The 12353-nt window shown below is 40.6% G+C and overlaps 1 long non-coding RNA gene across 1 annotated transcript in view; it reads left to right on the top strand.

Annotated features, from left to right (window-relative positions):
- Positions 1–12353, top strand: part of LOC140608844 (uncharacterized) — a 177923-nt gene that overhangs the window by 26170 nt on the left and 139400 nt on the right. The window contains exon 2 of the long non-coding RNA XR_012010843.1: positions 5947–6029. This is a non-coding gene — a long non-coding RNA (uncharacterized lncRNA). The remainder of the gene's footprint in view (positions 1–5946; positions 6030–12353) is intronic.

Here is a 12353-nt window from a genome sequence, read left to right as displayed (position 1 = left end):
TTCTATGATGTGAAATCTTTCAGATTGGGAAATGAACTAAAGTTACCAACTTTTTTTCACTCACACCATCCTCTCCAAACAACTGGTGAATATTGTATTGTCAAGCACTAGGTCAATCGATATAAAGAAGATCTAGCTTAAGGAAAGAAAGGTGAGGATCCAATGTGCCACATACTCTCTAATGAGGAAAAAAATATCTGGGGGTTAAAGTGATGTGGAAGGTAGTGACATGGTACACTGTGCATGTATACACCACATTTAAACCTTGGAGTCACACAAAAATGTGAACCTCAGCACTACTGTAAGACACATCAAGACTGAGCCTCAGTCTCTCTGTGCAATAAAATAACACCTACCTATTGACCAGGACCCAGGCTGTCTCCATCAGGAAGCTGGGATGTATGCACTACTATTTTGTAATAATCCTCTATTTCCATGATGCCTGCATGGCTCCATTGGTTGAGCATCTGCTTCTTGATTTTGCCTCAGGTCATGATCTCAGGGTCTTGAGATCAAGCCTGGCCTCAGGCTCCTCACTCAGCAGGGAATCTGCTTGAGATTCTCTCACTCTCTCCCTCTGTCCCACATACCTCTCCAAAATAAATCAATCCATATTTTTAAAAAATTATTAAAATAATCATCCATTTCCCCTTAGCATGACCAATAAAATGTGGGAGACTGATGAGGCTTTGTTAGAGTAGTAGATGCCAATTTGCAGAGTCCGAAAGAGAACCTGTCATATTTATAGACCTACTTTTACAAAATTCTTTAGAAAACCAAGTTTTAAAAGAAGTGTGTATAAACCTGCAGAACTAACAAGTTGTAAGATTTTATAAGGAGCTGCTATTATTTGGAAACACGTAGTTTGCTTAAGAAATTGATGGAAAGGGATCTGTACTTGTTTTATTCTTAAGTGGAAAAATTCCCTAAAGTGCGTTTACTAGCAGACTTTTAAAGAATTAAGTTGAACTGGAGAAAATGAGCTGGGAAGTGAGACGAATGTGGGGTTAGCCATAGGGTATGCTCTGGTCTTCCTCATCAGAAAGACCAGGTTTGATACTGTTCAATTGCTTACTGGGGTTCTCTATTCATATATTCACATTTGCTGCACCCAAAGGGAAGTAAACAGTGGCCCTGAGGTCAGCAAGAGGGCTAGAGAGCTTGTTAAAAGGATGTCCACTTCCCCTTAGCCCATGTTTGTTCTTGGGCTAAGTGATCTTCCAAATGTTGGATCCCACAGCTGTTCACTCTGCCCACTGCCACAGGTGGATGCCCACCACCCAGATGTCTGACAGCCTAACTGGACACCATATTCTCCCCCGGCTATGGGAGTGTAGAAATGGTTGGATGAGGAGGTGAAAAATAAATCCTCCACCCTGATTCATCCAAATATGCCTGTCCTTTTTTTAGCTGTCAAAAGATTGTGCCAATGGTGTCCAAACTGTGCATTTTCATAAACTGGGGATCTTTTAAAAGTCCCAATGCCATGTTCAATGCCCAGGCCACACCACATACCAATTAAGTCAGATGTCTGGGGATGGAAGCCAGGCATCAGTGTCTTTTAAAAAGCCGTGGGTGGGGCAGCCCCGGTGGCTCAGCGGTTTAGCACCGCCTTCAGCCCAGGGTGTGATCCTGGAGACCCGGGATCAGGTCCCACGTCACGCTCCCTGCATGGAGCCTGCTTCTCCCTCTGCCTGTGTCTCTGTCTCTGTCTCTCTGTCTCTCTCTCATGAATAAATAAATAAAATCTTAAAAAAAAAAAAAGCCCTGGTTGGTTCTAATGTGCAGCAAAGTTTGGGAAGCATTGCACTAGGTTTTACACCCAAGATATTATCTCAAGAGGCTCATGAATGTATTTCAAGCACCCGACACATGGTAGGTATTTAATAAAAGAGAGCTCCCTTTTCTATTAGTAAAAAAGTTTGATGATGATTATGATAATAATAATAATAGTAAGCCCTTATGCATGTAGGGCACCTTATGGTCTACTCTTATGTACATTGTTTGTTTTAGCTCTCACCATTCTGCCATGAGATGAACATGAGTACATGGACACTTACCTTTTCCATCTTAAAGATAAGAAAACAAAGGCTTAAAAATGGGAAGGGACCTTCCCAGGCACAGCCTGGCCTAGAGCTGGGTCTTCTGACACCTGGTCCAGTGTTCTTCCCACAATGCAACACTGCCTCTTTGCTCAATGAGCCTCCGCTAGGTAGGGGAAGACCCATCCATGCACATAAATGCATTGAGAATGCACAGTGGGTAAAGCAATCTTCTTTTCCTCCTTCCTGGACATAGCCCATGAACCAGACAAGCAGGCACAACATGAGAAGCTGGGTAGATTAGAGAATAGACCAGACCCCCCAGAGCCTACCCCTGCTCTGTCCATTTGCTACAAGTGAGTGGAAGTACAAGTTGAGTCCACTATGCCTGGCTGCTGGGGGTAGGTAGGTCTAAAGGGCAATGCTCCTGCATTCTGCCCAGATCTACTCGGGGTGCTTCACAGTTAAGTCTGTCCCTGACCCTGAAAGACAGGTGTTTCTTCTACTCCATTGTGGAAGGGCAAGTGCAGGAGTTGAGGAAGGGACTAGAAGCACTAGTTCTCATATTATTTGCTCCCTTATAAGATGAAATGGGATCGAGTAAGCATAATGATGGGAGATAGGGTTCTCTGTGGAGAAGGTGGAATATGAATCATACCATATAAATGATATTGGAAGTTGGAGTCGTGAGGGTGAAGCTGTGAAGAGAGAGTATTGCGCTCTGAGGGAGGTTGCATGAGGGCATAAGAGCCAACTTAGGTCTGAAGAAGAAGCAGCAGGAACCAAACAGATGAAGTCTTTGGTGGAATATCTTCTGGTTCCCTGATCCAGAGTGTACGCAGTGGTTTTAGAATCTAGAGATTGGGTTGAATAAATATGATATGGCTAAGAGATTACTGGCTAATCAGGCTCAGTTAAAAATGCCTGCTTCGGGGGCAGTAATGGTAGTCCAGGATCGCAAGGATGTGTGACAGGTGCAAGCTGGCTGAACCAGCCCTTTTGAGATATGCTACTGTTTATTTGCTTCTGAAATGCTGGTGAGAATGAATACTAAAACTTTGAGGGAAAGCTTTCATCAAAAAACCATGGGAACAATGTCGGCTTGAGACAGCAAACCCTGGGCTTCAAGCTCAGCCTTGACACTTACTACGTGTGTGATCTCAGACATATGACATTGACATGTTCCCTATACAGCACAATTTCCCCCAGTAACATGTGGACAGTAGCACCCATTTTAAAATGTTGTTCTGAGGTTTAAGTGAGATAATGCATGCTTATGAGGAGTCCAGCTCCTTATGTAGAGTGCATGCTTAATAACTGCAGTCATGTTCGTTATTGTTTTTACTATTATTACTAAGACTCTGGGATTCATCCTGATGTGGAAATGTCTCTCAGTGATTTTTCAGGGTCAGAGTACCTGGCACAGGGGGATCCCCGGGTGGCTCAGCAGTTTAGCACCTGCCTTCAGAGTACCTGGCACAGAGTTGGACTCAATAAATATTTGTTGAGTTGAAATTATTAAAAATTTTTAGAAAGCCTGCTTTATAACCATTCACCTTGCCATTTGTCCATTGATCTTTCCAGTTAGGAAGGGTAACTGGAGGGGATTATCATGGAGGAAGTTTAAGCTTCATGAAACAAAGGTCAAGAGGTTATTATTCCTGAGTCTTGATGCCATCTTTCATAGAGATGGAAATAAAATGCCGAGCTATAAAATGCTGGAAAAACTGCAGTCAATTGGCATTTATGGGCCTCAGTCCTTCTACTGTGCTACCATGTGACCTTGAACAAGCTCTGAACCTCTTTGGATCTCAGTTTTTCCATTTATAAAATGAAGATGAGGGACACCTGGGTGGCTCAGCGGTTGAGGATCTGCTTTTGGCTCAGGGCGTGATTCCGGGATCTGGGATTGAGTCCCACATCGGGCTCCCTGCATGGAGCCTGCTTCTCCCTCTGCCTGTGTCTCTGCCTCTCTCTCTCTCTCTTTCTCTCTCTCTTTCTGTGTCACTCATGAATAAATAAATAAATAAAATCTTAAAAAAATAAAATGAAGGTGAACTTCCCTTTTTACTTATGATTTTTTTTTTTTTAAAGAAAGTGTAAGAGCAGCATAGGAGGACGGGCAGAGGGAGAGGAAGAGAGAGAGAATCTTAAGCAGACTCCACACCCACGGCAGAGCGCAACTCAGGACTCCATCTTACAACCTTGAGATTATGACCTGAGCCAAAATCAAGTCAGATGCTTACCGATTGAGCCAACCAGGCATCCCTTTACTTATAAATTTACGTAATTCCTGCTTCTTTATTTAAACACAATGAGGAATTTTACCATTTTTCTTTAGATTCTATCTCCCTCAAAACAATATTGAATAGATCAGAGGGGTGTTTTTAGTACTCCTACATCCCTAGGACCTTGAACAGTATCTGGCATCTAGTAGCTGCTCAATGAATACTTACTGAATAAATGAATGAACAAATATCTGCATGTAAACACAGGTTAATAATGTTGTGATATAGTTCTCAGGAATAGTTACAGACCTAGCCTTCTAAAATTTCCTATTTTTGAGAGACTCACACTAAGGTAAGATGCACAGAGAAGGCAGATATGGATAATAAAGCCTGAGCTCTGCTTCACCTTTTTCTACATTGTGATGTGCGCTGCAACAAGGGATGTCTTCTAGGTAAAGTTCATCTAAACCAGTGCAATTTATATTTTAGATGGGGCGATTTTTGCATTGCGCGCAAGTGTCCCATGTGATGTAAGAGATTTAAACGTCAGCACAAACCCCAGTCATTTGCGTCAACCAAAAATTCTCCCCCAAACACAAATATTTCTGGACACCCCCTAGGAGCAGTGCACACCCTCCCATGGAGAACCATTGATCTTTCCTCTGACTGGTTTAGTCTATGGATGGAAATTGCTGCATGTCCTCTCATCTTTACTGCAGGAATTTATAATTTAGTGATAAGTTAGCCGTAGTATTAACTCTGGTCCTTCCTTGTTGGAATGACTAGCCGCATAAAAATCATGGTCTTATGGAATGATCTGTCCTTTCTTCAATGTGAGGAGGAAAACATTACTGGAAACATCGTTGCCCTTACCCTCCCATCTCCCAGAACGGTAATGATCAAATCCAAAGTGATGAGCTTGTGCAGAAGCTACAGGAGTGTTGTAGAATTGCTGTGATTATCCATTTGATATCAACTTTGAAGCCTGAACTACCTGCGTTATGAAAACTCCATTGATGCAACATTACTGGTAAATTTTAAGCTCAGATATTCCTAATGTTGTACAGATTTTGCTTCTAAGTTGAATGGACCTCCCATTGCATCTTTTGCCATCCCAGTGGGACCTGAATATTAGGCACTAATGCTTCATCCCTAGTCCTGCTGATTTTCCATGTGGATGGAGTTTCACTAGTGTAACACTTCCAGCCAGCTCTGTAGGAGAGGTCTAGAGTGGACCAGTTGTCTCTGTGAATGTGGAATAATTATACTTAATCCTGGGTAATTGTGTTTAGTTCAGCATTGGGAAGCCAAATTGCCACAGGTATGGGCTACATATTCTCCAACTTCTGCATTATCAGCAGTTACAGTGATGTTTTTGTCTCTTTGTCTTTTACTCTTTTGTCTTATTTTCACTTGGCTCAGAATTTGGAAGAAGAAGGATCTTTAGACCCCAACACCAGATACGAAATTTTGTACTTTAGAGATCGCATCCATAAACACTCTGATTTACAAAACTTTAGGATTCTAAAGAATTCTACGTAACCCTGGCATTGTATTGGTTAGAGGTTCAGCTCCATGTTAGTGGCTTAACAAGGGTAGTTGGTATGGTAGCAATGCTCAATAATGTCTGTAGAGGTTCTGGTTCCTCCATCTTCTTACTCTGTTTTTCTCAGCAGATTACTCTCAGGTACATGGTCCAGAATGGCTTGCCACCAAGTTTGCTGTCCCAGAATGCCTGAAGAAGGAAGAAGGGAAAAGGGTGAGTTTGTCTTTCCCTTTGAGAGAGCAGTGTAGAACTTGTCCACTCATATCTCATTGAACAGAACTTAGTTATCTGGCCATACTAACTGAAAGGAAGTCTAAGAAATGTATCTTTTATTCTTGGAGACTATGCACTTAAGATAAAATTGAATCACCGTGGGAAAGGAGAATGGATATTGAGAGCTAGATGGCTCTGTGGCTGCCTCTGCCACAGAATCTTTGTCTTGAACTTCCAGATCAAACCTTGAATTCCCCGTCAATCTAGAGAGCCCTCTCCTCTTCCCAGAATCAATGGGATGTTGTTGTTTACTTTCCAGGGGGTACTCAAGAGACTTTTGCTGGAAACTCCTTTGCTTATCTTTAAGTGATTGGGTTCTCCAGGGCTCTTAAAATACCTTCACTTTTTAATTATCTTTCCCTGGATGGTCTCATCCTCTTTCATGATTTTGATTTTCGTCTGTAAGTTGATGGCCCACATTTCACTCTTCTTTCTTGCTGCATCTCTCTTACTTAGGTTTCTTTTTGGTTTAGATAAAGGTTTTTCAACAGATCATGGAATAGGGTCAGGTAGATGAGGAGCCTAGGAAGCAAAATTAAGGAGACACCCACCCTCAGGTCATGCAAGTGGCTATCTCCATGGCCATAGTCTTAATACCCATTCTCATTAGCTTTCCCTCCCATTACTGAAATAGTCTCCTACTTCATCCTTGTTTTCAGATTTTTGCCTAGTACAATTTACCCCCATGCAGCTACCAGGGTGCTCTTGCTAAAACTCAGATTTGATCATGTCTCTTCCAAACTTTAAAAAAAGTCCCTCCACACTAATCCCCCCTTATGGCTATTGATGACTTATAGAATCAAGTTTAAAATCCTTGGCTTGGCATAAAAGACCCTTCTTCACACTCTCTCCCATCATAAACAGTCATACTATTCTACTTTCTCTCACCAATGTTCATTCACTTCTAGGTCATTTGCCTTGATTTTTATTGTTTCTTTTTACCAGGAAGGCACTCTTCTCTTTCTCTATCTGGAAAACACCTATACATCCTTTAATGATTCTCTTTGAATGACACTTCTCCAGTGAAGCCTTCTTTGATCTTTCCAAGCAGAATGGCTATTCCCATAGGCCCTTGTGCATATCCCTATTATGACCTTTATGACATTGTGTTCTACTTATTTCTTTTATATGTTTCTTCCAGGAGACTTTGAGTTCCCAGAAATAAAGCATGTCTTATTTAACTCTGTGTTGCCTATTCTTAGCACAGTGCTATGTAGGAGTGACCGATGAATGCTTACTGATGGAATGGATAGATAAATGAATAACTCACTGCTTATGGAATCTATAGAATGCATTCCAAGAGGACTGGTTGAATGGATTTTTGCATCTAAAGTTTACTCATGCCCATGTTACAGTTGCCCTGATATAAATGTGATCTAGTAGATTTGGCTAGTAGTGAATTTTGATTTGAATTCAGGTCCGAGGACTTCCTCTGCTCATCAGCTTCTGCATCCTGTTTTTGTTTTTGGTGGGATGACTTGTAAGTATTATGCGGATGCTAAAATCTTTCCTGAATCCCCAGTGCTTCTTACCAAGTAGTACAAACCATTTTGCAAGGCTCACACTAGAGAAGAAAAGTAAACTTTTAAGCCAGCTTCCAGCACAGAAAAACAGACAGTCCTGGTAAAGGCTTTGAAACATGAATTGCTGACCTGCCTGCACGGAGGAATCAGATATTTAGAGCTAACAGAAGAGATGATTCATGGCACGACTTCAGTGAGAACACAGTGCTTGGAACTTCCATTTGACCACATGCACATGCAGTAAGACATAGGAACCATTAATCTGTCTTCACACCTCTTTCTCACCCCGAATGAAAATTGTTTTGCCTAGCAAAAGAGGTGGCTTGGCCAAGGGGAGACACATTGGATTATGTTTCCTGAAGAATCTATGTTGTTATAGTGAAAAGACAGCAATAACTTGCCAGGGATTCCAGGGGAGATCATAAGACCCCTCGAGTCCCACCATTCTGCTACTTTTAGTCATGGAAGTAGTGTGATGAAATTTAATAGGTGGTAGAGGGGCTCAGGTTACTCATATGTGGGACTAGTAGGGTTTTCTCTCAAAATAGGGAAATCTGCAATTTTTACACTGTCACAGAACAAATGGATCCATGACTGATGTTATACAATTTATGTAGCTGATTTCACATAATTTTCCCAGTCAGTTCACATTTATGACAGTTAAAAAGCTTTTCTCCTACTCTGAGATTTATGAGGTGGGATGGAATTTGCCCACCCACAGTCCCCAATGCTATGTTTCTACTCCCAAAGACAATTTCCTCTACTTGACCCATTTTACTGAGGAGGAAACTGAGGCTGCCAATAGTTCAGTGTCTTCATCCAAGGTCACGTAGCTGGCATGTAGCACAGTAAAAACCAAAGCCAAGTTCCACAAGCATGTTTATTCCAATAGTTAGGATTCTGCATGAAAAGTGATATGATGCCCGATTCTCCTTTTTAAATTTTTTTTTCAAAAGAAATGAGAATGTCTCCATTGCATAGTAGCCATTCTGTCACTATTGTCTATTGCCCATTTTGCATGGTAGTTGCCCACCATGGAGAGAGTTAGGGAAGCTCTGTTCATTTTCTGCAGATTGGTGGTAAACCCTTATTTCCATTCTCCAACTATCAGCACACTGGATTTTACTTGGTGGGCTGGATATCGTCCTAGCTAAGGTCAGAAAGCTTTTGATTTATCATCTGAAAAATGAAACAGCTAAAAAAAACCTATAAATTGTCTCAAATTCTGACCAGTAATAACCTGAATGTCCACCCAAGCCTATTTCACACTGAACCCAATGAGTTCTTTTCTCCCGTTCTCTAACATGGCTCTCTCAAAAGATCACATGCTGAGGTGTCTTAAGTCACATTCTCAAGAGGTAAAAGCTGAGGTGCTGATTCTTGAGCAACAGTTTCATTGAGGGACTTGCTCACAGATGAAATATGTAAGAGAATGAGGGAGGTGGTGTAAGGTAGAAACAAGCATGACAAAGATTGCAAAGTGGGCTCTTCCAGTTGTCTCACCTCAGCCTGACCCCATGGGAGGCCCCAGAGTACGAATGGTCATTCCATTTTGAGGAAACCAGGCTGGGCTTCCAAATGAATGGATCAGTCAGTTTTGGGGTTGTGATTCCTCCTAGGAAGGGGTGGTGTAGAATGTCCCAGGCGTCTCTAACTATGCTGTCCAGCTGGCTGCTGGCAAATGGCTGTAGCAGGGGAGGGTGCAGCTGTGAGTTGTTAGCGACCAATTTGTACAGCAGCTGGGGGATGGGTGCATCAGGAGAGGGATGTGGGGAGGGTACCAAGAGAATATACCAAACGTTGCTGTTCTTTCAAGGCCCTAAAGAAGAAAATTATAATTGCCCATCACCGTGCAAAACAAGATGTCAGCTTCATTCAAGATAAAGCATAATTCATGGTTTTGTTTATTCTGTGATGGCATAAAAGTCACAAACCAGACACAAAAAAACAAAGAAAACATCAAAACACCACCAATGGAGAAATATGTTGGAACCATGTCTCAATGGGAAAATAACTGTCTTATAGAACCTTGACGTTTGGGTAAAAATGGAAAATTCACTGTGAAATTCCCTCAATTCCAGAGTTCTCCTGGCTTCCTATTCCCTGTGATTCCTTTCGGCAGTGATCACAGTGACCCTGCTTTTGACTTAAATCCTGAACAAGAGCAACCTGGGACTCAGGACCTGAGCAAAGAAAGCAATCTTTGGGGAACAACTGGTTAATCTGTTCACTCTCTTGCCTCAATGGCATTATAAGGAAGGTGGCTTTGGCTCCTTGTCAAAATATGACATAAAGGAAAAACTTCTGCCCCAGAGTCCCCAAAGATGAAGAGAACCTAAGGTAGAACGTTTATGATACGTTGAGAACTGTACTAGCTGTCTTGTTCACATGGATTCATTTCATCTTCAAATAACTATTTAAAGATGAAAACCATAGAGATGAGCAGTATTTAAGAGGAGCAAGATTTATTTAAGAGCACTTCAATTTACTTATTATTTATTTAAATATTTCTTTAGGTGAGCAATAATATTGAAACAATATTTATTGACGTTCAACAATGTCAATACATACCAGTGCTCAGATCAAGCAGCAATTTTATAGTGTTTTTCTTACCTCCAATTCTTCTTTGGATATATAGTGAATGTTCTAAAAAAAAAAAAAAAAAACAAAAAAACAAAAAAAACCCTTGTAATGTAGGGAATAATACGATTTACTCGACAGGTTTGTCAGGACAACTATAATTGGTAATATTACAAATGTGATAAACTTTTGACTCTGTTAGATTTATCTACTCAAAGAAACCTCGACTTTATCCTGAGCCCCTACTCCTGCTGGTGTTAGGGGAGGAGATGGGGATGAGGAAGAAATACCACACCAATTCAAGGTTATTCAGTACCTTTTGGTTTAAGGCCATCATTTTCAGGTCAGTATTCAGCCAATATGAGTATCAGCTGCCCACTGGGGCCTTCTTCCCCTCTCGAGGGCCCTCTTTCTTAAGGCTTCTCATAGTCTACACATGATGCTAGGGTCTAGGTGTCAATGACTCTGTTCTGGAAAAGGGTGAGGGCTTCTTCGATAATGAGGCATCCTTAAAATTCCAAATAAAATTCAATTACATTTTTCTTGTCTATACAGTTGATGTATATAAAAAATATTCCTTAGGAGAATGGGAAAGCAAAAAAGCCCCCTAATTTAGTTAGTGTGGCTTTTCTTTGACCCAATTCTCTTACATGTTGGATGAATTTCTTTTGCAAATTGAATAATTTTCACAAGTCAATTACATACATTCCCTCAGCCCGTCTGAGTGTAATGAAATAGCTTAATAGAATAAAACAATAACCCCAAGATGATGATGTTGGCCATTATTAAGTATAACAATAGGAATTAATTATGACAGCAGAAGGGATAATTGATGATTTGGAAAATGGATTCTAAAGCTCTTTTCTACTGTGACTTCAGAGACATTTCAAGAGCTACTTGACTTTCTGAATGCTTTGAACAGGATTATTAATAACATGTTTTTTTCCTTAATTCTTTACATTTGGTTAGTTTGTTACAAAACACTGTCATGTACAGAATCTTGTTTCTAATTTAACCAACACTTAGATAGAGCTTGCTATGTGCCAGGCCCCATTCTGAGCACGTCACACATATTAACTCACATGATCCCCCATACTGACTCTGCTCCGTGACTCTGGTTGCTCTTTGACAAGCTGAGGAAACTGAAGTTTAGAGAGAACGGGAGCTCATGCGAAGTCCTCCAGCTGTGAGGTGATGAAGTGTGGATTTGGATCCAAACTGCTTCTTGAGTCCTTGTTCATCACCACAACAGTATCCTACCTACCTCTCAGTCTTATAACCAACCTACAAAGTTTGGTTCCATTTTCCTATAGATAAAATATTCCCTAAAATAGAAATGAAGTTATTTGCCAAGAAAGCAGAGCTAGTTAGTATATGTGAGAGCTGGAATTCAAACCCTTGCCTCTACCCCCAAATCAGTACACATCTTGAGGTGCCTTTTGAAGCAAATTTCTTGTACTCCAAGTGTTATGTACTATTTCTAGAACATGGGAACATTGTGTAAAAAATAATATTATGTTTCCTTTTTGGAAAAAAATTGGGCAGAAAATTTGGAGGGCCACTGAAAACATGTGTAATTCTTTTAAATTAGAAATACTGTTAATTTAGGAATATAGACTCAGAATGTTTGAGCTAGGGGACCAAATTGTCTCCTAGAAATTCTTATATTTACAGGGGATGAAATTCCCTGGGGGAATTTGTAGTAATGCAGGTTGTCAGGCTCTGACCCAGGGATTCTCAGTCAGGAAATCTGAAGTCTTAGGAATTGGAATTTTAACAGACATGACCAGGTGATTAATACAATTTTTTAAATGAGGGATGGAGATACAGAAGAGTGAACTCACCTGCTCTGATTTACTGAGATGCTAGGTAAATCAAGACTCTAAGGTCAATGTGCACTAAGTGTATTTTGGTTTGTTCTTAAGATGACATATATTATTTATGAAATTCAAAGATAATTTATTTTCATAAGATCACAAATTCACTGATGCAATTTATTCTTAAGTGAGTTAAAGTTTTCTTATAAATGAGGATAAAAGCTACTGAATTTTGCTAAATGTTATTGAGGTTTTGCAACTTAATGAAGTGCCAACCCTTACTCTCCACCCGCAAGTCTAGTTTGATTATATCAACTCTAATGCATGAAATAATGCATGAAATC

This window comes from Canis lupus, chromosome 18, assembly GCF_048164855.1.
Source record: "Canis lupus baileyi chromosome 18, mCanLup2.hap1, whole genome shotgun sequence".
Taxonomy (NCBI): Eukaryota; Metazoa; Chordata; class Mammalia; order Carnivora; family Canidae; genus Canis; species Canis lupus.
This window is presented reverse-complemented; position numbering and strand designations above follow the sequence as displayed.